This window comes from Heptranchias perlo, chromosome 6 (assembly GCF_035084215.1).
Source record: "Heptranchias perlo isolate sHepPer1 chromosome 6, sHepPer1.hap1, whole genome shotgun sequence".
In the NCBI taxonomy this organism is placed as follows: domain Eukaryota; kingdom Metazoa; phylum Chordata; class Chondrichthyes; order Hexanchiformes; family Hexanchidae; genus Heptranchias; species Heptranchias perlo.
Genome location: NC_090330.1, coordinates 99507676 through 99532780, shown reverse-complemented (window position 1 = coordinate 99532780; position 25105 = coordinate 99507676). Strand labels below are relative to the sequence as shown.

General features: G+C 41.9%; 1 long non-coding RNA gene across 2 annotated transcripts in view; it reads right to left on the bottom strand.

Moving 5' to 3' along the window:
• Positions 1–10065: 10065 nt before the first annotated feature.
• Positions 10066–25105, bottom strand: part of LOC137322582 (uncharacterized) — a 103505-nt gene continuing 88465 nt past the window's right edge. For both annotated transcript variants that reach the window (XR_010963190.1, XR_010963191.1), the window contains 2 exons: positions 18159–18245; positions 10066–10945 (listed from right to left, as the gene is read on the bottom strand). This is a non-coding gene — a long non-coding RNA (uncharacterized lncRNA). The remainder of the gene's footprint in view (positions 10946–18158; positions 18246–25105) is intronic.

Here is a 25105-nt window from a genome sequence, read left to right as displayed (position 1 = left end):
AAAAGAATAAATATTTTGCATAATTACCAAGTATTCACAAGGGTAGATTTGAGCAACATGCACTCTCCAAACGAAGGTATCTTGAGTAAAATCAATACCTTTGTTATAAATCAGATGGCGCGGACACGATGGGCCGAATGGCCCCCTTCTGTGCCGTATCCTTTCTATGGTTCTATGGTAGTCTTATACAGGTAATTGGGCTCAAAATAAATTAATCCTCTTGGCTAGATAATATTTAGCCCAGAAAATAAAAGGAAGAGATTTGTGAAGCACTGACATTCTCAGTATTCTATTTGACCCTGAGCTGAGCTTCCAACCCTATAATCCTCATCATCATGAGGACCTCTTACAACCACCTTTGTCATATCACTCGCCACTGCATCTACTTCAGCCCATCTGCTGCTGAAACCCTCATGCATTTGTCACCTCCAGATTCAACCATTCAAATGCTCTCCTAATTGGCCTCCCATCCTACACCTTAAGCTCACCCAAAGCTTTGCTGCCCATATCAAGTCCCACTCACCTATTACCCTTGTGCTCACTGAGTTACAACACTTAAATTAAACATTTTTATCCTTGTGATTAAATCCCTTCATGGCCTCACCCCTCCAGCTCTATAACCCTTCAAGAACTCTGCATTCCTCCAACTCTGGCTTCTTGTAGATCTCTCCCCCACCCCTTCATCCCACCATTGGTGGCTGTACCTTTAGCTGACTGAGCCCTGCCATGCCTTCAGGCAACTGAGCCCTATGCTCTTGATTTCATTCCCTAAATCCCTTTGCCTCTTCACTTCCCCCTCCTACTTTTAAGACTCTCCTTAAAACCCATCTTTGTCCAACCTTTTAGTCACCCCTCTTTCTTTGGCTTGATATCCATTTTTGTCTGATTACACCTCTGTAAAATGACCTTTTTAGATTAAAGGTGCTATGTAAATGAAAGTTATTGTTGAGGGAGTCAATGGACAGCGGGGAGGCAACAGGAGATTGGAAACAGGCCAATGTAGAGCAATATTCAAATAGGGTGACAAATCAGATACAGACAACCACAAAACCATTTTCTTACTCTCATTCCGTGTAAAATAATAAAATCAATTATCAGGTGTAAACTTGAGGATCATCTGTACAACAATAACATAGTTAACAGCAGTCAACATGGATTCAGAAAGGGACGACCCCACCTGATGAACCTCCTGCAACCAAGTGCACTGTGGTAAGGCCTCTAATGTGATGTATTTTCACTTGCAAAAAATTTTTGGTAAACTTTAGGCAAAGGCTATTAATTAAACTCAAAGCTGTGGGGATTCAGGGTAAACCGTCAGCATGGATGAGAAACAGGCTGAAGGGTAAGGAACAGAGAGTAGTCATTAGAGGAATTATGTCAGATTGGAGGGGGGGAAGAGCCGACTGTGGTTCCTCAGGGCTCATGAGTTGGACAACATGTGTAAATGGGAAGAACAATGGCAAATTAAGTTTAATGCAGACCAATGTGAAGTGCTACACATTGGAAGAAAAAGGTGACATGCATACTTCATGAATAGTGTTGAAATAGCTAAAGATGCAGTTGAAAGAGAGCTCGGAGTCTTAGTAGACTTGACATTTAACATGAAGCAGAAACCATTTAAGAGTAGGTTAGATAGGTGGTTGAAGGAAAGGGGATAAAGGGATTTTGGAAAATGGCAGACACATGGGATTAGGACTACTGCTCATGTGAAGGTTAAACACCAACATAGACTGATTGAGCCGAATGACCTGTTTTTGTGCTGTAATTTTCATAGAGTTCTATGTAATCTTCCTGACCACAGAATGGAAACCTACCACATGCGATCAAAAGTTGGCTCCACAAGTTGGTGGTGCAGGGCTCTCCAGCAGCAGCTTTTCTCTCTGCAACCCAATCATAGTATGCACTGAGACCTGGATGTATGCGATCAATTGATCAATCTATCTGTCTTCATCTTTCAAAGCTAAACAGTGAGAAAAGTGAATTGTATACCGACCAAACACCACAAGTTTCAAATATAGTATAGCAGATTCTCACTGCTACTACAAGAATACCATGAAAGAAATTTTAAAACAAATCCTAATAACGTGGTTTTTGATGTGTTGTTTTCAACTGTTTATCAGAAATCTGGATTGTACTGCTACATTCCCTCTATCATTGCATCTCTTTTTCTCTCACCTCTTTGCTCATTCTTTTCTCTCACAATCCCTCTCTTCTATTACCTGTGTTACACTCTCAATCTCTGAAATTCTATTACTCACTCTCTTTTCCATTGACTTTTGCCCTCATTCCTTTTTACCCATTCATGACCTCTTTCCATATTATTTCTTCTCTCTGTTATTCTGTCTTTCCTTCCTTTTTTGTGCCTTTCTCACATGATTAGACAAAATATGAACAGTTAAACTAAAGTATTTCTTTCTGAACTGACACTAACCTGACCTAATGCCTTCCTGGTAACCTGACCCTGAGTGGTGTGTGCTGTGGCAGCAAACCTCCAGTTACAGGGGGGTAGTTAGAAAATAAATTTGGGGTACCAGTTGCCCTGTTGTTGTTGTTGCCTCTCCCTTTTCCCTCTCCCTCTCCATAGCCACCATCATTCATGCACATCAAGCACAGCATGCTTAGGAACCTGAATTTGGGGACGACTTTCAATTTTTAATGTGACTTATACGTTGCCATAAAAATGCATTGAAAGAAACAGAAAATACAGAGCAGGTCTCAGTGAAGGTAAATATTTTTAAAACGCTCAAAAAATTACAATTCAAAGACCAGAAAATGATTTTGTTTACTCCTGTGCCTGAAAATCTGGTCGCAATGTTGAGAGGCCCCTAAGCAAACGCAATTGGAGGATCTCGCAATTGAGAGTCAGGGGGATTAGACAGTTTTATGGTTGGAGATTCGTTCAGACGGAAGGTTTGATGGATGGACGTAAAAGATCGAGGAGACTTGGGCATGACTAGCGTAACTCACTTAGCCCAAAATTCCGCGATCTTTTAAGCCACGTAATTGGTTTGTGCCCAGATTACGTGCACATCTGGGCGCAAATGCAGAGAAAACTCCAGGCCTGGATCTCCATTTTTTATCAAAAGAGCTTTTCTCTGACATTTTCTGGAGCCAGTCTCAAATAGAGTAAGATTTCAGGGTTGATATAAATTAGGTTCTTGCTTATGTCACACACAAAATTATACCTTTGGGTTATTTTTGTTGATGAGGGAGACCCACAAATAAGAGTAGATCAGAAATGCAATGAAAACACTTGGAGGAAAAACACAACTGCCCTCTCTGCCCTGTTCAACCCAACTTGATCTGATCCTTCCTTCACACCGTACCTCTCCCCCAGCTGATCCTGACTCGGCCTCTCTTGCTGAACTGAAACTGCCCTGACATAGTGCCTTCCTGGTCACCTGACCCTGAGTGATATGTGCTGTAACAGTCAACCTCCATTTACAGAGGAGTAGCTGGAAAATACATTTTGGGGCACCAGTTGCCTTGTTGTTGTTACCTCTCCCTCTCCATAGCCACCATTATTCTCATTGCCAGCACCCCTTCCCCATTGTCACCCTCCACTGGGGATTTTTACTTCTACAGGAGCTAAGTGGACTAATGCATATTAACTCTCATTTAGTTGAATAGGAGAAGTGACCTCTACACTAAATGGCTCTAAATAGTTTTCCAATCTGATAAGAAAGGAACAATCTTGTGTTGATTATTAAACTGCAGTTTTTAAAAATTATCTGTTAATGGCAAGCCACAGAAGGTAGACAAAGGATCAATTAGGATCAATAAGATTCCATTGTTGGCATTCACTGATGGTTTCTACAGCAAAAACTCCCCATCCAAAAAGGCAAGCTGGATAAAGGTAGTAAATCATCATGTGCAAGATTTCACTAAACTATCACAGGGGAGTGTGTGGGGAGCTGTGAGGTGGTTAAGAACAGCCGATCTGCAATGCAGTGTGAGCACATTTGCTAGGATAATTAGGAACATAGGATCAGGAGTAGGCTATTCAGCCACTCGAGCCTCTTATGCCATTCAATTACATCATTTAACCACTTCAATTACTAAAGGTGAGCACATACTGCCTTTTGTGCCATCTCTGTAGTTATGGGGCTGTGGTTGTTGTTGAGGGCCATGGGTTGGACACTCTTGCAATTGTGGCCCGTGCAGAATAAAACTGCTGTGGCCCTTCCCTCACTATAGGCCAATGACCAAGAGCCTCTGTCTAGACATTAATTGTCTTTTTTCTCAACTCCTGTCTCCATAAGTAGTGATAACCAAAAATTGTTAAAGTTCTGCCCAGGGGTATCAGCCAGGGAGTGTTATTGGGGAGGCTGACCATCGCAGTGAATGCCATTCAACATTGATTGGTCAGAAAGAAGCTATTCTGGGTCAGGTCATCAGAAATATTCCCTCATGGATCCATTGCTTTGGCGAGCAAACAGCCTCCAGATTATTTTCCTCTAAGGTTTCATGACAGTGTTTTAGGATATGCTGAAAATAATATGAGGCGGTATTATTTATGTTGCTGCTGGCGTAAAGGTAAAAGTGCATCCAAGCCATTAATTAAATTCCTAGGGTTGTTTGATGAAAGTAATCAATTGCCAAAGGCCTGGTCATCATTTTTTGGTGGGCGAAGGACAATAGAAGTTTACAGCACAGAAGGAGGCCTTTCAGCCCAGCGTGTCTGTGCCAGCTGTTTGATAGAGCAATCCAAAATTATTCCCGCTGCTCTCTCCCTGTAGTCATAGAATTACATAGAATTTGACAGCACAGAAACAGGCCATTTGGCCCAACAGGTCTATGCTGGTGTTTATGCTCCCCATGAGCCTCCTCCCACATTACTTCATTTCACCCGATCATCAGATCCTTCTTTTCCTTTCTTCCTCATGTACTTATCTAGCTCCCCTTAAATGCGTCTATGCTATTCGCCTCAATCGCTCCATGTGGTAGTGAGTTCCATATTCTCACCACTCTCTGAGCAGTGCTGCATTTTCCTCAGCTTTAAATACTTTCCCTTTAAAGATGCAACGTTCTCTGCCTCAACCACTCCCTGGGGGAACGCATTCCAACAATGCTCCAACAACCCCCGTGTAAAGAAATTTCTCCTAACATTTCCCCTCACTCTTTTTGTGATAATCTTAAATTGATGCCCTCCCTCATGGCTGATTTCCCCAAATAGTGGAAATAATCATTCCATATACACTCTATCAAAATGCTTCATAATTTAAAAAAAAAACAGTGCTGAGTTAGTTGATTTCAGGGCACCACACTTTGCTTTAGTATTTTTTTTATTCGTTCATGGGATGTGGGCGTTGCTGGCCAAGCCAGCATTTATTTGCCCATCCCTAATTGCCCTTGAGAAGGTGGTGGTGAGCCACCTTCTTGAACTGCTGCAGTCCGTGTGATGAAGCTTCTCCCACAGTGCTGTTAGGTAGGGAGTTCCAGGATTTTGACCCAGCGACGATGAAGGAACAGCGATATATTTCCAAGTCGGGATGGTGTGTGACTTGGAGGGGAACATGCAGGTGGTGTTGTTCCCATGTGCCTGCTGCCCTTGTCCTTCTAGGTGGTAGAGGTCGCGGTTTTGGGAGGTGCTGTTGAAGAAGCCTTGGCGAGTTGCTGCAGTGCATCCTCTGGATGGTATACACTGCAGCCACAGTGCACCGGTGGTGAAGGGAGTGAATGTTTAGGGTGGTGGATGGGGTGGCAATCAAGCGGGCTGCTTTGTCCTGGATGGTGTCGAGCTTCTTGAGTGTTGTTGGAGCTGCACTCATCCAGGCAAGTGGAGAGTATTCCATCACACTCCTGACTTGTGCCTTATAGATGGTGGAAAGGCTTTGGGGAGTCAGGAGGTGAGACACTCGCCGCAGAATACCCAGCCTCTGACCTGCTCTTTTTTTTTATTTATTCGTTCATGGGATGTGGGTGTCGCTGGCGAGGCCGGCATTTATTGCCCATCCCTAATAAATCTTGTAGCCATAGTATTTATATGGCTGGTCCAGTTAAGTTTCTGGTCAATGGTGACCCCCAGGATGTTGATGGTGGGGGATTCGGCGATGGTAATGCCGTTGAATGTCAAGGGGAGGTGGTTAGACACTCTCTTGTTGGAGATGGTCATTGCCTGGCACGAATGTTACTTGCCACTTATCAGTCCAAGCCTGGATGTTGTCCAGAACTTGCTGCATGCGGGCACGAACTGCTTCATTATCTGAGGGGTTGCAACTGGAACTGAACACTGTGCAATCATCAGCAAGCATCCCTGTCTCTGACCTTATGATGGAGGAAAGGTCATTGATGAAGCAGCTGAGGATGGTTGGGCCTAGGACACTGCCCTGAGGAACTCCTGCAGCAATGTCCTGGGGCTGAGATGATTGGCCTCCAACAACCACTACCATCTTTAGTATCCTTGGATGAAGAATGGAAAAATCAATCAGGCTTCACACTTCTGATAGAAACATAGGAACATAGGAACGGGAGTAGGCCATTTAACCCTTTGAGTCTTTTCCGCCATTCAATAAGATCATGGTTGATCTGTAACCTAACTCCTTAGCCCCATATCCCTTAATACCTTTGGTTAACAAAAATCTATCGATCTCAGATTTAAAATTAACAATTGAGCTAGCCGTTTTCGGAAGAGAGTTCTAAACTTCTACCACCCTTTGCATGTAGAAGTGTTTCCTAATTTCACTCCTGAAAGTCCTGGCTCTAATTTTTAGGCTATGTCCCCTAGTTCTAGACTCTGCAACCAGCAGAAATAGTTTCTCTCTATCTACCCTATCAGTTCCCCTTAACATCTTGAAAACTTCGATCATGTCACCCCTTAATCTTCTAAATTCCAGGGAATTCAACCCTAGTTTGTGTAATCCTTGTAATTCAACCTTTTGAGTCCAGGTAACATTTTATAAATCTACGCTGCATTCCCTCCAAGGCCAATATATCCTTCCTAAGGTGCGGTGCCCAGAACTGAACACAGTACTCCAGGTTTGGTCTAACCAGGGCTTTGTATAGCTGCAGCATGACTATGCAGTGACCCCTTTTGAAACTAAAGATATGTGGGGAAGGAACCAATCTTGGCTGTGATGCTCCCTATGATTGAACAGCACGCCACTACCCACTGTCAAGATTCATATATGAATAATAGGCACTTGGACAAACCACCAGAGGCTGCTGGCACCCATATGACTGTATCCTAGTAAGGAATCAATGCATTCTGGGGAAGAGGGCATGGGAGAAAATTGGTAAAGAATGTTTTCAAAAAACCATGGTGGAAGAGTTATTAAAAAGAGGAAGATTTTACTTTTTATATCTTTTAATATCTTGTGCAAAATAAAAACATAATGTGTGTTATTTGCATTTATAAATGTCTTTCTTAGTAGTCATTAGAGAAATAACCACCCTGGTGATCCTCCATTTCACCACGAACAACGGAGAGTGTTGTTGAGCTCTCCGTTATTTCGGGAGCAATTTCTGCCCCATGGAACTATATACACTATGATTTTGTAATTGCATCTTGGCTGAATTTGGAGCCGAACTGGGTTCAAAATTGTGCAATTATGGGTTCTAATTGTATGGCAGTCCTGCAGACATGAGGGAGTCAGCTTTGAGAAATTGGAAAAGTTCTTTGATCTTGTACACTTAAAAAATGTCACTGAACTTACCCTGCCTGCTTAGCAGCTCAGATACATCCACCCCAGAAAGTTTAGATAGACTGATAGGGGGTCCGCCATTTAAGACCGAGATGAGGAAAAGTTACTTTACTCAGAGGGCTGTGAATCTTTGGAATTCTCTACTCCAGAGGGCTGTGGATGCTCAGTTGTTGAGTATATTCAAGACTGAGATCGATGGATAATTGGACACTAAGGGAATCAAGGGATATGGGGATAGGGCGGGAAAGCGGGATTGAGGTAGAGGATCAGCCATGATCTTATTGAATGGTGGAGCAGGCTCAACGGGCTGTATGGTCTACTCCTGCTCCTATTTCTTATGTTCTTACAGCAGGAGGGCAACATAAATGGAGAGTCACTGACTGCGGTAAACAGGAGCAGGGACCTTCTCACCAGAGGTTGGGGTCACTTCCCTCCCCAACCAGATCTCATGGCCTAACCTTTAGGACAAGGGCCCAGAAATTTGAGCAAAATTTTGTGGTGCGCACGGTTGCAGGGAACAATGCCTGCGCCTGAATGTTGAGGCCCAAGGTGCACCCAATATTGGCGGACCCTTTAAGGACCGCCTGTTAGGCCACATGTAGACCTAGTTTTTCTAAGTGCAGCTGGCGCTGGCTGCCTCAGGGCAAATCAATCTTGCAGTGGGGGCCTCAAACACGTTTCAGTTGCGGGCACTGCACGCCGATTTTTTGGCCTTTACCAATATGGAGGAGTCCAGCAGTTGCCTGAGTGAGGTGTGGAGGGCCAGCTTACAGAACCTGCAGACATCCTTAGCTAGAGTGCTAGTTCCAAGACCAGCTGCAGCGTAGCCCCCTGCCAGAGATGCCACGTTGCTGTACTACTGCCACATCACTAGGCGTGGTGACTGAGGAGCTTGCCTAAACTAGATGGGGGGTGGTGTTCTATGGTGTCAAATCGTCAGGTCTTTGTACCTACAGATGAGAGGGCATGGTGGCATGGAGGATCCAAGTAAGGTTGGGATGCATGTGATTATGGAAAGCTTCTTGGCTCCTGGGTGGTGGGCAGAGGAGCAGTGTGGAAGTGCTGATTTGTGTTCGATTTGTGCTTTTTTACTCTAGATGAACATGGGAAAAATGTGGCTGTGCACAATGAAGATTTGACAATAGGAGATTTGACTGTGAGGACTCTCTTTGTACTGTTTTTGGGAAGGAGCTATTGTATGGCTAGGAGGAATGAGGATTCCTGCCTTTTGCCTGTGAAGCAGTTGATAGCGGCTCTGGAGAGGATCAGGCAAGTTATCTTCAGCAGCTGTCAGGGGGGCTTCTGGTTGTTGCTCCTCTTTTAATCCACATAAGCCATCTTGCAAAAAGGATGGCTGAGGGGGTGGGGGGGAGCGAGGATCCACAGTGCCAAATATCAGTGAGTGAAAAAGAGTTAACACATTTTGCAAACATTTCTGAAGCTGAAAACTCATTTTCTTTGTTCAAAAGGTCAACTGTAAAGACCTTTCTTGATGCGATCACCTTGTCCTTTTAAGACAGTTAGCACCTAAATAGCAGTTCTGGAAGGGGTAGCACCAGATTATTTTGGGAACAGTTTGCCTCTGAACTTCATCCATCATTAGAACAGGAAATAGGAGTGCACAGGTCTCTTTTACATCGGCATACCCTCTCAGGAGCAGTCAGGTGCATCCCCCCAAAAAATTTAGGGGTAGATTTACGTCTGTACGGCGTAGGCAATAAGCATTGCTTGGGTGGAGTGCAGAAAGGAAAATCTGGCTGGGAGGATTTTCCTTGCTCCAAAAATCCAACAGGATCTGTAAGGGGTATGCGATCCTCCCCTCCAGATTTTCCTTTCTACGTTCTACCCGGGCAATGCTTAACGCTCATAAACAAAATAAACGGTACACACCAAAATCTACCTCCTACCAAAAATCCAGAGGAAGTGCTATTCAGGCACAAAATGAGGTATAGGACTGGCATCTATTTTTCCTGTGCATAGTGCAGCGTATATTTTTCAGGGGCTATTTAGGTGCTAAAGCCAGGAAAATGGCCTCTAGTGTTTTGGTGGCACTAAACCAGTTTCTTTGTGGTATTATCTGTCCCAATGTTATTTTTTTTGCCAAAGAGAATGGAGAATTGTGCAGCAGACTGGTAGCATCGATAACCCTCTGTCCTTGCTGAGTGGCTCATGTCTTTCTCTGAGGAATGACAACTGCGCGTTGCTTGGAGACGGGTCAAAATCAAACGAAATGGTAACAAGCTACGTCCACAAAAAAATCACATTACTGGGAGTGATTGTGGTTACTGCCAATGATAAAAACCACAAATGCACACGTATAATCAAAAATTAAAAGTAGACTAGATAATGCAATAGTGTTTATTGAAATAAATTCAACAGATGTGCAGTGAGTAATATTGGATTTTAATGACAAGACTTAATTTACAAGTGATTATAACATACCGAGTTGAGCAATCAATGCCACTTAAAGTCTAAAACCTTGTGAAATTGTGGTATCTTTTAAGGTGATCTAATAAATGGATCATATTGTACTTGCAGCCAATATTACAATAACTATTATACTCCCAGTTATTATTCTCCTCTTAATTCTAGGTTGGATCTTTACAACCATATTTAGATATTCCTCTGTCTTAATAACAAATAAATAATAATAAAAACATAGATAAATAGAATGCAGTAATAAAATACAATTAAAGAATAATAAAATGAGAAAAAATGGAAAGAAATTTCTGCTTGATACAAATATCGTTTTTGGTAGATTTCTAAATCACAACAATAACTTGCATTTATATAGTGCCTTTAACATAGTAAAAAGTCCCAAGGCACTTCACATAAGGAGGTATTAAGACAGGTGACCAAAAGCTTGGTCAAAGAGGTAGGTTTTAAGGAGCACCTTAAAGGAGGAGAGAGAGGTAAAGAGGCGGAGAGGTTTAGGGAGGGAATTCCACAGTTCATGGCCTAGGCAGCTGAAGGCTCCGCTGCCAATGGTGGAGCGATTAAAATCAGGGGTGCACAAGAGGCAAGAATTGGAGGAGCACAGAGATCTCAGAGGGCTGTAGGGCTGGAGGAGGTTACAGAGATAGGGAGGGACAAAGCCATGGAGGGATTTGAAAGCAAGGATGAGAATTTTAAAATCGAGGCCTTCCCGGACTGGGAGCAAATGTCGGTCAGCGAGCACACGGGTGATGGGTGAACGGGACTTGGTGCGAGTTAGGATACGGGCAGCAGAGTTTTGGATGAGCTCAAGTCTATGGAGGGTGGAAGATGGGAGGCCAGCCAGGAGGGTATTGGAATAGTCAAACCTAGAGGTAACAAAAGCATGGATTAGTAACAGGTTATGTTATTGATCTAAGACGATAATTTGAAAGAGTCGTATACACGTTACCCAAAACAGCCCCTTCCCTGTGAGATCTGCATGTTGCTTTTTATCATGTACTTATCCTATACACAAGCACTCAAAACTGTGATTTCCCTAGGCTTTTGAAAACAGCTTTGACGCTGAACTCGACGTACCATTCGGGCAAAGGAATAAAGTTCACATTATTTAAGCAGCACATTGCAATTGCTCTGCGACTCAGAATTCTCAAGGCTAAAGATCTTTGTAGCTGACAACAAGCCTGATACCGGAAGATGGATTGTGTGAAGTAAAGTTAAACATTGGAACAAACCCTGTTCAAACAATAGATCTGTATCCACAATCCTGCAGATAACATTTTGCAATATGCAAGCCTTGGCACTGTACCAGTGTCCATGACGGCAACTTGCATTTATATAGAACCTTTAACGTAGAAAAATATCCCAAGGCACTTCACAGAGGTTTAATCAGGCAAAAACAAATGAATGTCAAACCAAGAAGGAGATATTAGAAGAAAATACTGCGGATGCTGAAAATCTGAAATAAAAACAGAAAATGCTGGAAATACTCAGCAAGTCAGGCAGCATCTGTCGAGAAAGAAACAGAGTTAACATTTCAGGTCGAAGACCTTTCGTCAGAACTAGAAAAAGTTAAAGATTTAACAGTTTTTAAGCAAGTACAGAGCCAGGGAATGGGGGGAGGGAGGAAGGAGAAGGGAGGAAAGAACAAAAGGTAAGGTCTGTGATAGGGTGGAGGACAGGAGAAAGGGATGATGGTGCAAGGCAAGGAGGGTGGTAATGGGACAAGTAAAGATACAAAAGATGGGTCTAGAGGAACTGTAAATAGCAACAACAGAACCATTTCCAGTACCTGCAGTCTGAAAAAATGGGAGCAGTGCTTATGATCTGAAGTTATTGAAATCCATGTTGAGTCAAGAAGGTTGTAAAATGCCTAATTGAAAGATGAGGTACTGATCCTCGAGCTTCCGTTGAGCTTCATTGGAACAGTTTAGGAGGCTGAGAGTGACAGTGGGACAGAAAATTAAAATGGCAAGCGACCAGCAGGTCAGGGTCACGTTTGCGGACTGAGCGGAGATGTTCAGCAAAGCAATCACCCAACCTGCATTTGGTCTCCCCAATGTAGAGGAGACTGCATCGTGAGCAGCGAATGCAGTATACTAAATTGAAAGAAGTACAAATAAATTGCAGTTTAACCTGGAAGGAGTGCTTGCGCCCTGGATGGTGGGAAAAGAGGAGGTAAAAGGGCAGATGTTGCATCTCTTGCACTCGCACAGGAAGGTCCTCAACCGAGGATTCCCCTCCACTATAGTTGACAGGGCCCTCGACAGTGTCTGTCCCATTTCCCGCACTTCTGCCCTCACCACTTCCCCTCCCTCCTAGAACCACGATAGGGTTCCCCCTTGTCCTCATCTTCCACCCCAACAGACTCCACATTCAACGGATCATCCTCTGCCATTTCCGTCACTTCCAGCGCGATGCCACCACCAAACACATCTTCCACTCTCTTCCCCTTTCAGCATTCCAAAGGGACCGTTCCCTCCGCCACACCCTGGTCCACTCTTCCATCACCCCAACACCCGCTCTCCTTCCCACGGCACCTTCCCGTGCGAACGCAGGAGATGCAACATCTGCCCTTGGTGAGTAGGACTTGGTTCAGGATAGAATCCAGGCAGCAGAATTTTGGATGAGCTGATGTTTATGGAAAGTGAATATAAGAGGCCAGCCAGGAGAGCATTTGAATGGTCAAGACTGGAGGTGACAGAGGCTTGTTTCAGTAATTACTTTGGGAATGTTCGGGTCCTTATACTGTATAAGTTACACTTAAAGATTTCACATTTCACCGCACAATAGGTGGGATTCCAACTATAAATGATAATAGAATTACGACTGTTTAGATTTATTCTGTTTCACTGTGTTTTTCATTTGAACTCATTTTTACATTAAAGTTCGATGGACCTCAGACCTTTTACAGGGAGGCTGTTTCAACCTGTCTGTTATAGTCTCTTTTCAATCTGGGGGCAAGAAAAGAAAAAAATGCCTTTGGTCATTTAATAGTTCACGTTATATAAAGTGTATATAATGTATTATGCAGAACCAAAGAAAATTAATAAATTAAAGCAAGTTGTAATCTTGTTATAGGCCAGTTGAATTATATATTTTAAAATGATACAATGTTTGCATTGATATAAAGTGTGAAGCATAAGTCCAGTGTGCAGTCACCTCGAGGAGGTAGTCTGACACAGTTTCAACTTTGCATTGTCTGCAGTGTAACTGCAATTGATGCAAAACAAACTGTAATTTCTTACCAATTTAATATTATCAAAGAGCTTAATATCCTGTCAGCTCTTTATTAGCATTACGAATTAACTGACATTTGGATGCCAGAGCATACATACACAGGACTTTACTTTCACCATAGAAACTGAGGTTTGCCAATTCCACGCCTGTCTAAACAGGTATTGGTCTCAAACTGGTACCTGCAATGTATGGATCCTTATTTGATTGACCCTGATGCAAATATGCCAGTGCAGTCATCAAAGGGTTATGGAATCATAGAAATTTCAGCAAAGGAGGAGGCCATTCAGTCCTATGGGCCTGTGCCAGTGCTAGCTCTTCATCTGACACTGTATCAGCCATGGCTCAGTTGGTAGTACTCTTGCCTCTGAGTCAGAAGGTCTATGGGTTTAAGTCCACAGTCTTAAGCATAAAATCTAGGCTGACACTCCAGTTCAGTACTGAAGGAGTGAAGCACTGTCAGAGGTGTTGTCTTTTGGATGGGATGTTGAACCGAGGCCCTCTTAGGTGGATATAGGGGAGTTCTCCTTGGTGTCCTGGCCAATATTTATCCCTCAACCAACATCATTAAAAAACAGATTTTCTGGTTGTTATCACATTGCTGTTTGTGGGAGCTTGCTGTGAGCAAATTGGCTGCTGCATTTCCTACTTTACAACAGTGACTACACTTCAAAAGTACTTAATTGGCTGTAAAGTGCTTTTTGACATCTCGAGGTTGTGAAAGGCACTATATAAATTCAAGTCTTTCTTTAATCCTATTTGCCTGCTCTTTCCCCTTACCATTCAAAATTTATAGAATCATAGAAAATCCATAGGATTAAACAGGTTGCACATGTACACTAGTTACAACTCTAATTATATTCCTCAGTAGCTTTAGGATAAAAAGGCAGCAGTGACTTAAGAAGGGCACTTTATTTTCTGATGAAGATTTTCACAGGGACTGAAACATTTTAGAATCTTCATTCAAATATGCTTCAAAAAAGCAGAAACCAGATGCAGTGTCAGTCACCCGCTTCACTTGGCCTTTTGATTCTCAAGTAATCAGGTCATTCCACCAGATCAATTCAACACTTCGTTCAGTGAACTCTGTTAAAATGCGCGCCTTCTATTTGTTTATAGTTTTGAACCATTTTTAAGTTTAGTTTGATTATACATGGATTGCCTTTTTGAATACTTCTGTCCAAATAATTAGCAATTTGATCCTGGTAATGCACTTGATGACCTTTGGTTGTTTGAATGGTACAGGCAGGGCAATAAACCTTTGGGAGGTCCACACATCCCCGGTGGTGCCACAGGATAGGTGGGACCTTCCTGTAAGTAATATAGACAAGAAGGTGGTGTAAAAACTAAATAAATCTGTAACAAAAGAGCCTTGGACGTTGAAGCCTTTCACATGATCAGTAAGATGCTGATGAGCCATTTAAAATGCAGATTTGACAGTTTTACTTAAGTACAAAGTTCAAGGCATTTAGTTGGTAAGATACAGATTCAAATCTAATTTTTTTACTTACTGAATAAAATATTATAATCCCTGCAGTATCACAAATTAATGCAAGGTTACAATATATGTCGGCCCATCTGAAGGCACCAAAACAAAGCCCTAACCAAAGTTAAGAAGATGTCCCCTGTGACTGTGACTGCGAGGCATCATCCCCCCTCAACCTCTTCAAAGCCTCTACTGGAATTTACATTCCTTGCAGTTAAGGAGGGTGGTGCACGAGGTTGTCTAATGAAAAGGTTAAGCATTGACAGGTCTGATCATCTTTACTTAACTTTCTTCTCATATCTATGATCTGTATGATATATGAATACAGATCAGCCATGATATTGAATGGCGGAAGAGGCTCGAGGAGCTGAATGGCCTACCCCTATTCCTATGTTCCCAAGATTGAGGCTAACCATGGAAGACAAAGAAAGACAGGAAGAAGAAAGCAGAATGAACTGTAGTATGGGAGACAAGTACGAGATAAAGGGGCTAATCTTCAGCAGGGGCTCTCCCAGCTCGTTTACGTGGTTTCTCTGGGGTTTCCATGGTTGTTCTGCCAAAATTACAGTGGGTGAGTGGGGGAAGCTCCGTGGAAAGTCACCTCCATATATACAGGAAGAGAGAGAGACTCAACTGGTCCCCAATTTATGTCCGTATGCAACACCATTGGGAGATCAACTGTACTTTATAATGATACAAAGAAAAAAGAAAAAAAACTGCAAGTATTTGATCAGACCATGCCTTGAGTATTCTGTCCATTTCTGGTTATTGAGATACAAGGGAGGTATTCAAGTGCTGGGAGCAGTGCAGAGTCTTAGAGGTCTGACTTATGAGAAAAGATTGGACAAACCTGAGCTTTTCAGCCTTGAAAGCAAATGTTTGAGAAGTTATAAGGATAAATAAGATAGTATTAGAAAAGGTAAATCCAGAAAACCGTTTTAAATTAAATGGCGAGAGTAAAGCAAGGAGACACAAGTAAAAAGGCAAATTTAGGGCTGATATCATAAAGCTGTTCACACAAAAGAGTGATCAATACATGTAATGGAATCCTAGATGGAAGAGTGGAGGTAAAAACCCTAGAATCAATTTGGAAAGAACTATATAAAAAAAACAGAACCTATTTTACCTTTTAATGTTTTTTCCACCTAGAATTTTACTTTCAGTGATGTGTGTATCTGTATCCCCCAATCTCTCTGCTTCTTCACTGCATTGAAAACTTTCAAATTTATTTACATTTTCTGTTCTTTTTCCCAGAATGTCCTAATTCACCTTTATTTAAATTAATATGCTTTTTCCACCCATTCCCAATTTATTTCTTCCTCCAGGCTTCAGTTTACAACACCCCTAATTTGGTATCATTAGGAAATGTTGATATAATCCCTCTATGACCATGTCCAAATCATTTACGTAAATAGAGAACAAGAGAGGCCCTAACACAGATCTCGAGGGTTTACTATGAGCCAAATCTCACCAATCTGAGAAACATCCATTTACACCTAATCTCTGCTCCCTCTCTTTCAGCCATCCTTCTATCCAAGCCATCATTTACCTTTATATAACTGCAGCCTTAGTCTTTGCACAAATGTTTAGAAACCTTTATAAAATGTACTGATAAAGTAAGCAAATAACAATCATTACAGTATTATATTATGATTGAAAAGACATTCATTTCTATCCATGTAGCACCACAGTGTATGATTTACTTTATTTGAATTGCTACCAGCACAAAAATAGCACCAGAATCTGCTAGAGAATCAAAGTGATCAAAGTATCTGTGATTATGAGAGCACTTTAAAAAAAACTATAGACAGCCCTGTATATAATCTTAAACTACTGGGTAATTATCACATTCAGGGAATTTAAAATCATGAATATTTTCAAAATGTAACTTTAATCTATTTAAATATTTGTTTAATGGCTTTAACATAGCAATGCCGAGTTGTAATTAACATGAAATATAATCCTTTATTATAGGTTACAAATAATGTAACACCAAAAGAGACAAGTCTATCAATTGAACAAGTTATTTTTTTCACTGTCTCATTACTTCTTTGATGTTTAATGGTTAATTCAATTGTAGCATTATCTTTAGTTAGAAAGTAGCTGATTTGAGCCTGCTCAGACTATATTTCCTTCCTCCACACCCTTTCATTCCTGCCCTTTTCTGGCTGCTGACTTGTACCGTTTCCCAAACTGATATCTGGGGGGTAATTTTAACCCCCAAGAACAGGTGGGTTGGGGGTGGGTGGGCAGTAAAAATAGTTCATTTTTGGAGCGGGACCACATCTTGGCTCCAACGCCCCCACGATTAACCCAGGCGTGTTTGGATGCGCGCGCAACAGAAACCTGGAAGTCCCATCCCCACTTAAAGCTGATGGACAGATGCTTAAAGGGGCAATGTACCTCATTGCGAAAGTTGAGGCACTTAATTTTTTGTGTATTAGAGATGTCAAACAAATTTACCTTACCTGTTCAGGTTTCCCATCACATCTGATTTAAGTCAGGCGAAAGCTAGCAGGAAGGGCCGGATCCAAGAGGTGAGTACCTTTATTGCACTGCTTGTGGACCCGGAGGAGCAGGAGTGCTTCATCTAGGCCCAACAAGCTCACCTGGCATGATTGGATCCCCGCGAGCGGCTGACCACCCCTCCACCCGATGGTGGACACCCCCTTCTCCACAATGGACCCTCCCTCCCACCTCTCCGATTCGCAGCTCCTTTCCCTTTCGATGGGTAGCCAGCCTGTCAATCTGTCTGCCTGGCGTGTGGGGAACCCAGAGGCACAAATACTTACCTTCAATTGAGTTGCGATCGCAGATTGCGATGCACTCATTTGGATTCCGATTCCCTGTGCAAATATCTACAGATGTGCAGGGTTCCTGGCACCGAGCTAAAATCATGCCCCTGGTGTCTTGATGAGGAATCTGTACCATGTTCCCTCCCTTTTTTGTAGCCTGTACCATCCCAGCTGAAGATAACTCTCAATATCATCAGGTACTCCTGTGAGCAAAAATCTTAAGGGTTCTTGACACAATGTGATTTTGCATGGATTTCAATATTTTTAAACTAAATCTATGTCACAGACATTTCAGCTTCATTTATTCTGAATTTGGTGTTCTTATGCAAACATTTAATTCATTCAAAAGCCTCACAGTGAATGAACAGTATATTCATTGGATTATAGGGATAATCCAAACAGCTAATCCTAATTAGACCAGACCCAGTCCTCACATGTAGTTCTGAATTCTGGTTCCTTACCATACTAATACCTCCCTCTCTAAAGCTATCACCACCTTCCTCACATTATTACTATCATCGTTGAGCTCATTACTACTTCTGCAGCCCAGTTTCAGTTATTTACCTTGCAAAGGTGTCCATCCTGCTATCCTCCTTAAAGGGAATGCAAAGTCTAGGGACAGTACTTTCTATTCCAAGTATATCCCAGTATCTATGTAGAGAGAAAAAAAAAGAAATATGTTTACTATCCTTAAAAAGAAAACTTAAAATTTCAAGCCTTCTTTTCTCCTCCAGAGCTGCTGCAGTGACTTCACTGACAGGTAGGAGGCACTGCATCCCACAGTGGCTACATTCATTTCAAATGCTGTTGCAGTTTCAGACTGGTCCACAAGCCAATACAGAGTTGCCCATTGTGGAGAAGAAAAAAAATATTGAGCAAAGTGCACAGCACATCGAACAGGTAGCATGTTTTCCAGTGTTTGGCAGATTTGAATCAGCTCCCAGGCTGGTTCAAAGTTGTGACCTCCATTAAAAGAAATGGAGCTACTCCAGGACATAGGCGGCTCCTCGTAATCAGCAATAAGTCTGCGCTGGGGCAAGAAATTTTGAAGTTTCCTTCCCCTTTAGAGCTGTTGTTGCTTCCCTCCAACAACTCAGCCTCTCCCTTTCCTTTTACTCACTGGCACCCTCCTATATAGTCAGCATTATATCAAAAATCTCAAAAATCATCAGAAACTGCTGTGGAGCTGCTGCTAATTCTGCTGACAGTCACACACCCAGCAATTATTATTTGTAAGTTCAACATGCATCTGACTAATGCACATAAATTTGGAAAGCCATCCTGTAAACTCAGTTCGCTCCCTAAATAAAAAACAATCTTGCGCCTCATCATGTCCTTAGATATCCAAAACGCTTTAAAACCAACAAATTACTGTTGAAGTACAATCACTGTTGTTAAAGAGAAAAAAAAACAACTTTGTGCACAGCAAACTCCCACAAACAGCAAATGAGATGATGGTCAGATAATCTATTTATGATTGGTAATCTATTTAGGCCTGGATATCAGGAAAGTTTTCAACACTTCTTCAAGCAGCGTCAGTTTTACGTCTCATTTGAAAGACGACAGCTTCATAAAAGAAGTGGGGCTTAAAGCCACAGCCTTCTGACTCAGAGCCAAGCTGACAGTTAAACACAGATCTTGCTTACGCACTAAAAAGTATTGCAACACAGTCCGTTGATAACACCCACAGGGGTTGTGAGTGATCTTTACTCGCATCCTTCATTTGAAATTTCTGCCGGTTAATACAAATATCAACTGTTTGATTTTAAACCTGTAAAACAAAAAGGGACCATGGGGAAAGACAGAAGTTCCAAATGTCAACTTCATCTAGGTTATTCACATGAAAAGGAAGCTATTGCTCAGCCCTAGTTGCCCTGAAAAGGTGGTGGTGGGCCTTCTTCTTGATCTGCTGTAGATACAACTGAATGGCTTGCTAGGCCACTTCAGAGAGCAGTTAAGAGTCAATCATTTCCTCAACTAAGACCTCCAGAGAGGCATCAGAAGAGGAGGGGGCAGCCCTGAGATTCATCAGTCTGGCCAAAAAGTCATGAAGAATCGTTCAATGAATAATGCAAGCAGGGACTAGAACCTCGCTTTAAGCGGTGCATCCCTGCTTTAAGTCAGCCTCGAGAGTCACGATGGGGTACTGTGGCTGGAGTGTGTTCCACCTGCAAGATGCACTGCAACAGCTCATCAAGGCTTCTTTGGCAGCACCTCCCAAGTCTGCGACCTCCACCACCTAGAAGGATAAGGGCAGCAGGTGCATGGGAACACCATCACCTCCAAGTTCCCCTCTTAAGTCATACACCATCCTGATTGGAAATATATTGGCCGTTCCTTCATTGTCGCTGGGTCAAAATCCTGGCACTCCCTACTTAACAGCATTGTGGGAGTACCTTCACCACACAGACTACAGAGGTTCAAGAAGAAGGCTCAACACCACCTTCTCAGGGCAACTAGGAAAAGGCAATAAATGCCAGCCTCGCCAGCGACGCCCACATCCCAGGAATGAATTTTAAAAATTGCATGCGTCATGTGGGTGGGCTGCCCAATTCTGCACGCAATCGACAGGGCTGCCCACCCATCAAATTTAAATAAGGCCCGGCAGTTGAAATTGCAAGGGTCTCACCACCAGAAATATCACGGGCGGCTTGCCACCCATCCTGCCCTCCATATGCCCGGTTCCCACCCTGGGTTAAAATCAGGACTCTCAGGTCAATCAGAGGACAATCGCAACTGTTTGTAAATTTCAGGTTCCAGGGCAATAACCAGCTTTATTTCGATTTTTTGAGGTTGTTTTGGTGATGTGACACAGTGTAATCTCCTAAATGTGACTGGTGCATTCTAGACACACTTCTATATGAAATTTAGCGTTTTTTACACAGATTGAGAAAGGGAAGCCATAATTGCTTGTTTTAGCTCGTCTGTACATGTCAATTTATGCAGTGACAGACATTCCAATCTTGTGTCTTTACAGAATATTCTAATGAGAAAAGATGTCTTGAAAATCTTTTTACTTCTCAGTAATGTAATAAAGCAGTCAGCCTTATGAAGAAGTAAAACATTTTCTATTTAACATTCACTTCTTTAGGGGAGGTCACAATCTGCAAGATATTTGGAGACACATGCAGAGAGTAAGGGATGTTAATAGTAGTAATTAATTTAGAGATATTGGGGCGCTTTCCAACTGTGTACTACTTGCCTGAAAAATGGACAGCCAACAGTGGAAAATTGGGGAGTGGAGGGGACCTTGGCCAGCCCATGGTCAACCAAGGTTTGCTGATGAAATTTTCAGGCAGGTCTGCACATGGGTGCAAATTACATCTATCTGTTTTGGGCAGGAGGCTGTTTTTAAATACGCAAATTGGAGTCCTACGCTGATTTCTAGGATCCCGATTACAATTTTGAAGTAAAGGGACCACTTGTGGCCGCTCTATGAAAGGGCATCAATTTGCTTTTTCTTTTCTTTTTGTGAGGCCAGGAGCAGGATTATTGTAGCCCGCTGCTGGTATATGCTCGCCCCCACACCCCCCTTTCCGGCATCGGCTAACCCCCCAACCCGGCCCAACCTAATGGCTGGTTCAATGTACGAGCCAGCCAATTTCCTGTCCTCCTACGACCGACGAGCTGCAAATGAGTGCCCCTTTGGTGCTGGCAGTTCGGCGGCTGGATTCAAACAAGGCCCAGACCTGAGAATGGTTCGGGCCTCCTGACACTGGCTTCAGGCAGGCGGGACATGACTGCTGCACCGACTTCACGCCTGTTCTGGGAGGAAGTTGAAAATTCACTGCTGGTTTAAGTACTCTCAATAAATGAAACATCTAATTAAGCTAATCTCAGGAGCATACCTAATTTCGGAGGCTGCTCAGTTTTGGCATACTTTAACCATAGTTAAAAACTGATGCCAAAATGACAGGAAACTGTGTCAAAGTGACTAAGCAGCACCAAAGATGACCAGATTGTGAACTGTACACCTTCCCATCAGGAAGGCGATGAGCATATGGGAAATGCAGTGACAATGCTCTTTTACAATGCGTAGTTTTTGTCAGTACCCCACACCATGTACCACATTTTGTGAGTGATGCTGTTTGTTCTTCCTAATCTGCTTCTTGTATGTTATTCAGGGTCAAAACAGGAAACTGCTTACTCGTTATTTTGCATGGGAAGTAATTTTACTGCTCACTTAAAAGGAGATGTACTGACTATCATTCTTTCAAATCTACCGGCTTCTTCAAAGAGAAAAAAATGAATGAAACTTTAAACAAATTTAGAACACTGTTACTGAAACATTGGGCCAGATCTCGCTGGAGTGGGGCATCTCACGGCGTACGCCATTAGTTAGACTTTTTCCTGCAACCTTCAGCTCTAAATTATTTGTGCACTAACTTGCTGGAAGTGCAAGCTGATAATAGTGCAGTGAGGACAACGTGGAATCTGGGACCTCAGTGAACGACGGGACCAACAGTGTATCTTCTTAGCCAATGAGATTTAAGGATTGAGAAAGAAACAGAGGAACGACAGAGAAGGAGCGTAAATTAGAGTTAAATCAGTTACAGAAAGAGAAATCAAGAGAGGAAAAGAAAGATTGGATTAAGAGAGAGAGAAAGAAGAGACAGAAATCTCTAACAGTTTATTACATGCAGAAATGAGATTGAACAGTTTAAATTGCTCCCTTTCTGGGCCAGAGAGGCTGATTGGCGTGGCATTAACAATTATCACATTGTTAAAAAGGTACTCACGCTGTTAAGTTTCAGCCCTAGTTTTCTGCGGTGTGTTTAATGGGCAATTAATGTGCAAATCCATCAAATTCTTAAAAGAGGCAAAGGGCGAGATGCCATTTGTGCGAAGCAAACGGTGGAACGGCATTAATGACCAACAAGTTCTGGAGATTCCGAACTCACAGAGTATTTCTTAATCCCTTGAGCTTGTTGGCCTTAATAACAGCGTGCGTCGCTCACATGCCATTATTTTTCCAGCAAGATTCGGCCCAATAATAATTTATGCCGAGACATTCAAATTTAGTGAGGCCAGGGATATTTAGATAAGTTATTTTACATCAAGTTACATCAAAACTACAGCACAGAAACAGGCCACTCGGCCCAGCTGGTCTATGCTGGCGTTTATGCTCCACATGAGCCAACTCCCTCCCTATTTCATCTAAACCTTTCAGCACGCCCTCCTATTCCTTTTTCCCTCATGTGCTTATCTAGCCTCCCCTTAAATGTATCTATGCTATTTGCCTCAACTATTTCTTATGGTAGCGCGTTCCACATTCTTGCCACTCTTTGGGTAAAGAAGTTTCTCCTGAATTCCCTATTTTATTTATTAGCGACTATTTAAATTTATGACCTCTAGTTTTGGACACCCCCACAAGTGGAAACATTTTCTCTTCGTCTACCCTATCAAAACCTTTCATTATCTTAAAGACCTCTATCAGGTCACCCCTCAGCCTCCTCTTTTCTAGAGAAAAAAGCCCCAGCCAGTTCAGCCTTTCCTGATAAGTATATCCTCTCAGTTCAGGTATCATCCTTGTGAATCTTTTTTGCACCCACTCCAATGTCACCATATCCTTTCTATAGCATGGAGACCAGAACTATGCATAGTACTCCAAGTGTGGTCTAACCAAGGTTATATACAAGTTTAACATAATTTCACTGCTTTTCAATTCTATCCCTCTAGAAATGAACCCCAGTGCTTGATTTGCCTTTTTATGGCCTTATTAACCTACGTCACTACTTTTAATGATTTGTGTATCTGTGCCCCTAGATTCCTTTGTGACTCTATCCCATTCAGACTCTTATTATACAAGCAGTATCTGGCCTCCTTATTCTTCCTACCAAAATGCACCACTTCACAATTATCTATTTTGAAATTTGTTTGCCAATTACACATCCATTCTGCAAGTTTATTAATGTCCCCTTGCATTTTGACATACTCCTCCTTTATATTAACTATACAAATTTAGTGTCATTCACAAATTTTGAAATTGTACTTTCAATTCCCAAATCGTTAATGTAAATTGTGAACAACAATGGTTCCAGCACCGATCTCAGTTGAACATCACTTCCCACCTTTTGCCAGTCTGAGGAGTTACCCTTAACCCCTACTCTCTGCTTTTGTAACCAACTTGCTATCCATTCTGCTACATGTCCCTTGACTCCACATCCTGACCTTAGTCATGAGTCTACAATACGGTACCTTATTGAAGGCCTTTTGAAAATCCAAATATATTACATCTACTGCATTACCCTTGTCTACTCTTTCTGTTACTTGGTCGATAGAGTTACCAGATATTTTAGAGGAATAAGGCAAATTTCATGAAAATAGGGAGCAAAATCTTTAGAAATAGGACTATGCTGGGATGTTCCAAGGGAAATGTGACCTGTTAGCAAGTATGTTAAAAAAGTTATTCATATCAACCCAGACTGTAATATCTGGTGACTTGCAACAGTGTTAGAACTTGATCAGTAAAAAGCAAGGACAGTCAATTATGAGATACAGACCCCACAGTTCTGAGAGATTGCACAGCTTTGAAGGAGTTGCTGATATATTTGTGGAAGAATGCCAGCTGAAAATCTCCCAGACCTGTTTTTTCCATAAATGATTCATATTATTAAGAGACTAAAAAAGTGTTGAAAGATCAATTTCTTACCGATTTCAATCTGTTTATCACTGTGTAATATTGTAGCTTACATGAAAGAAAAATCAAATTCTATATATAATCTATTTCTTCATATATTAAAAATTAAAAGGAATTTATTGTTGGTTGCATATTGCTTGCTTGGAATGTTGCTTTTGCTGCTCAATCTACTGAACATTTCAAAGAAAAAATAGTTATGAATCAATTTTGACAAGTATTTTTTGTAATGCCAAAAAAGATTTTCTGTATAACCCCTTTCTGTAAGCTCATTGAATCCTTCTCATGAACTCAGCATCACACAGAGTGCAATGCCTGCTCTTTTAAAATATTTTGTTTAATGGTATTCTGGTCAGTCTAATGTGCATACTTCTATTAGTTATTTTGGCTTCTCTTTACACACATTGCTGGCCTGTAACTGCAAATCCAGGCACTCTAACCTTCTGTTTACCTTCCAATAGATTTGTTTACTGAGTTTCCATGTCTAATTGGGTCATTCACCTTTAACCAGACCACTAAAGAATGCGCATTAAGTTAACCAGAAATCCAAAGATGACTTATATTCTCATAAGCTTGTAATAAACTGAGTTAACCAATACATTAAACCAAAAAGCTGATTATTGGCATGAGTCGCTTTAACTATTACATTATTACGCATGCAACAATATTCTGCATTAATCAGATACTGCCACATCACAAATCCAATTAAAATGTCTCAGGCTGTTTGATTGTTAGAACAATATTTATATTAAACCTACCTCACTCAAGGATCTCTATGTACAAAGGAGCTGAACAGTATTGTGGAATTCTACTCTGCAAACAAGTGAAGTGGCTTCATATTGAGGTGGTGGGGATTTTAGTTGCTGTGGTTCGT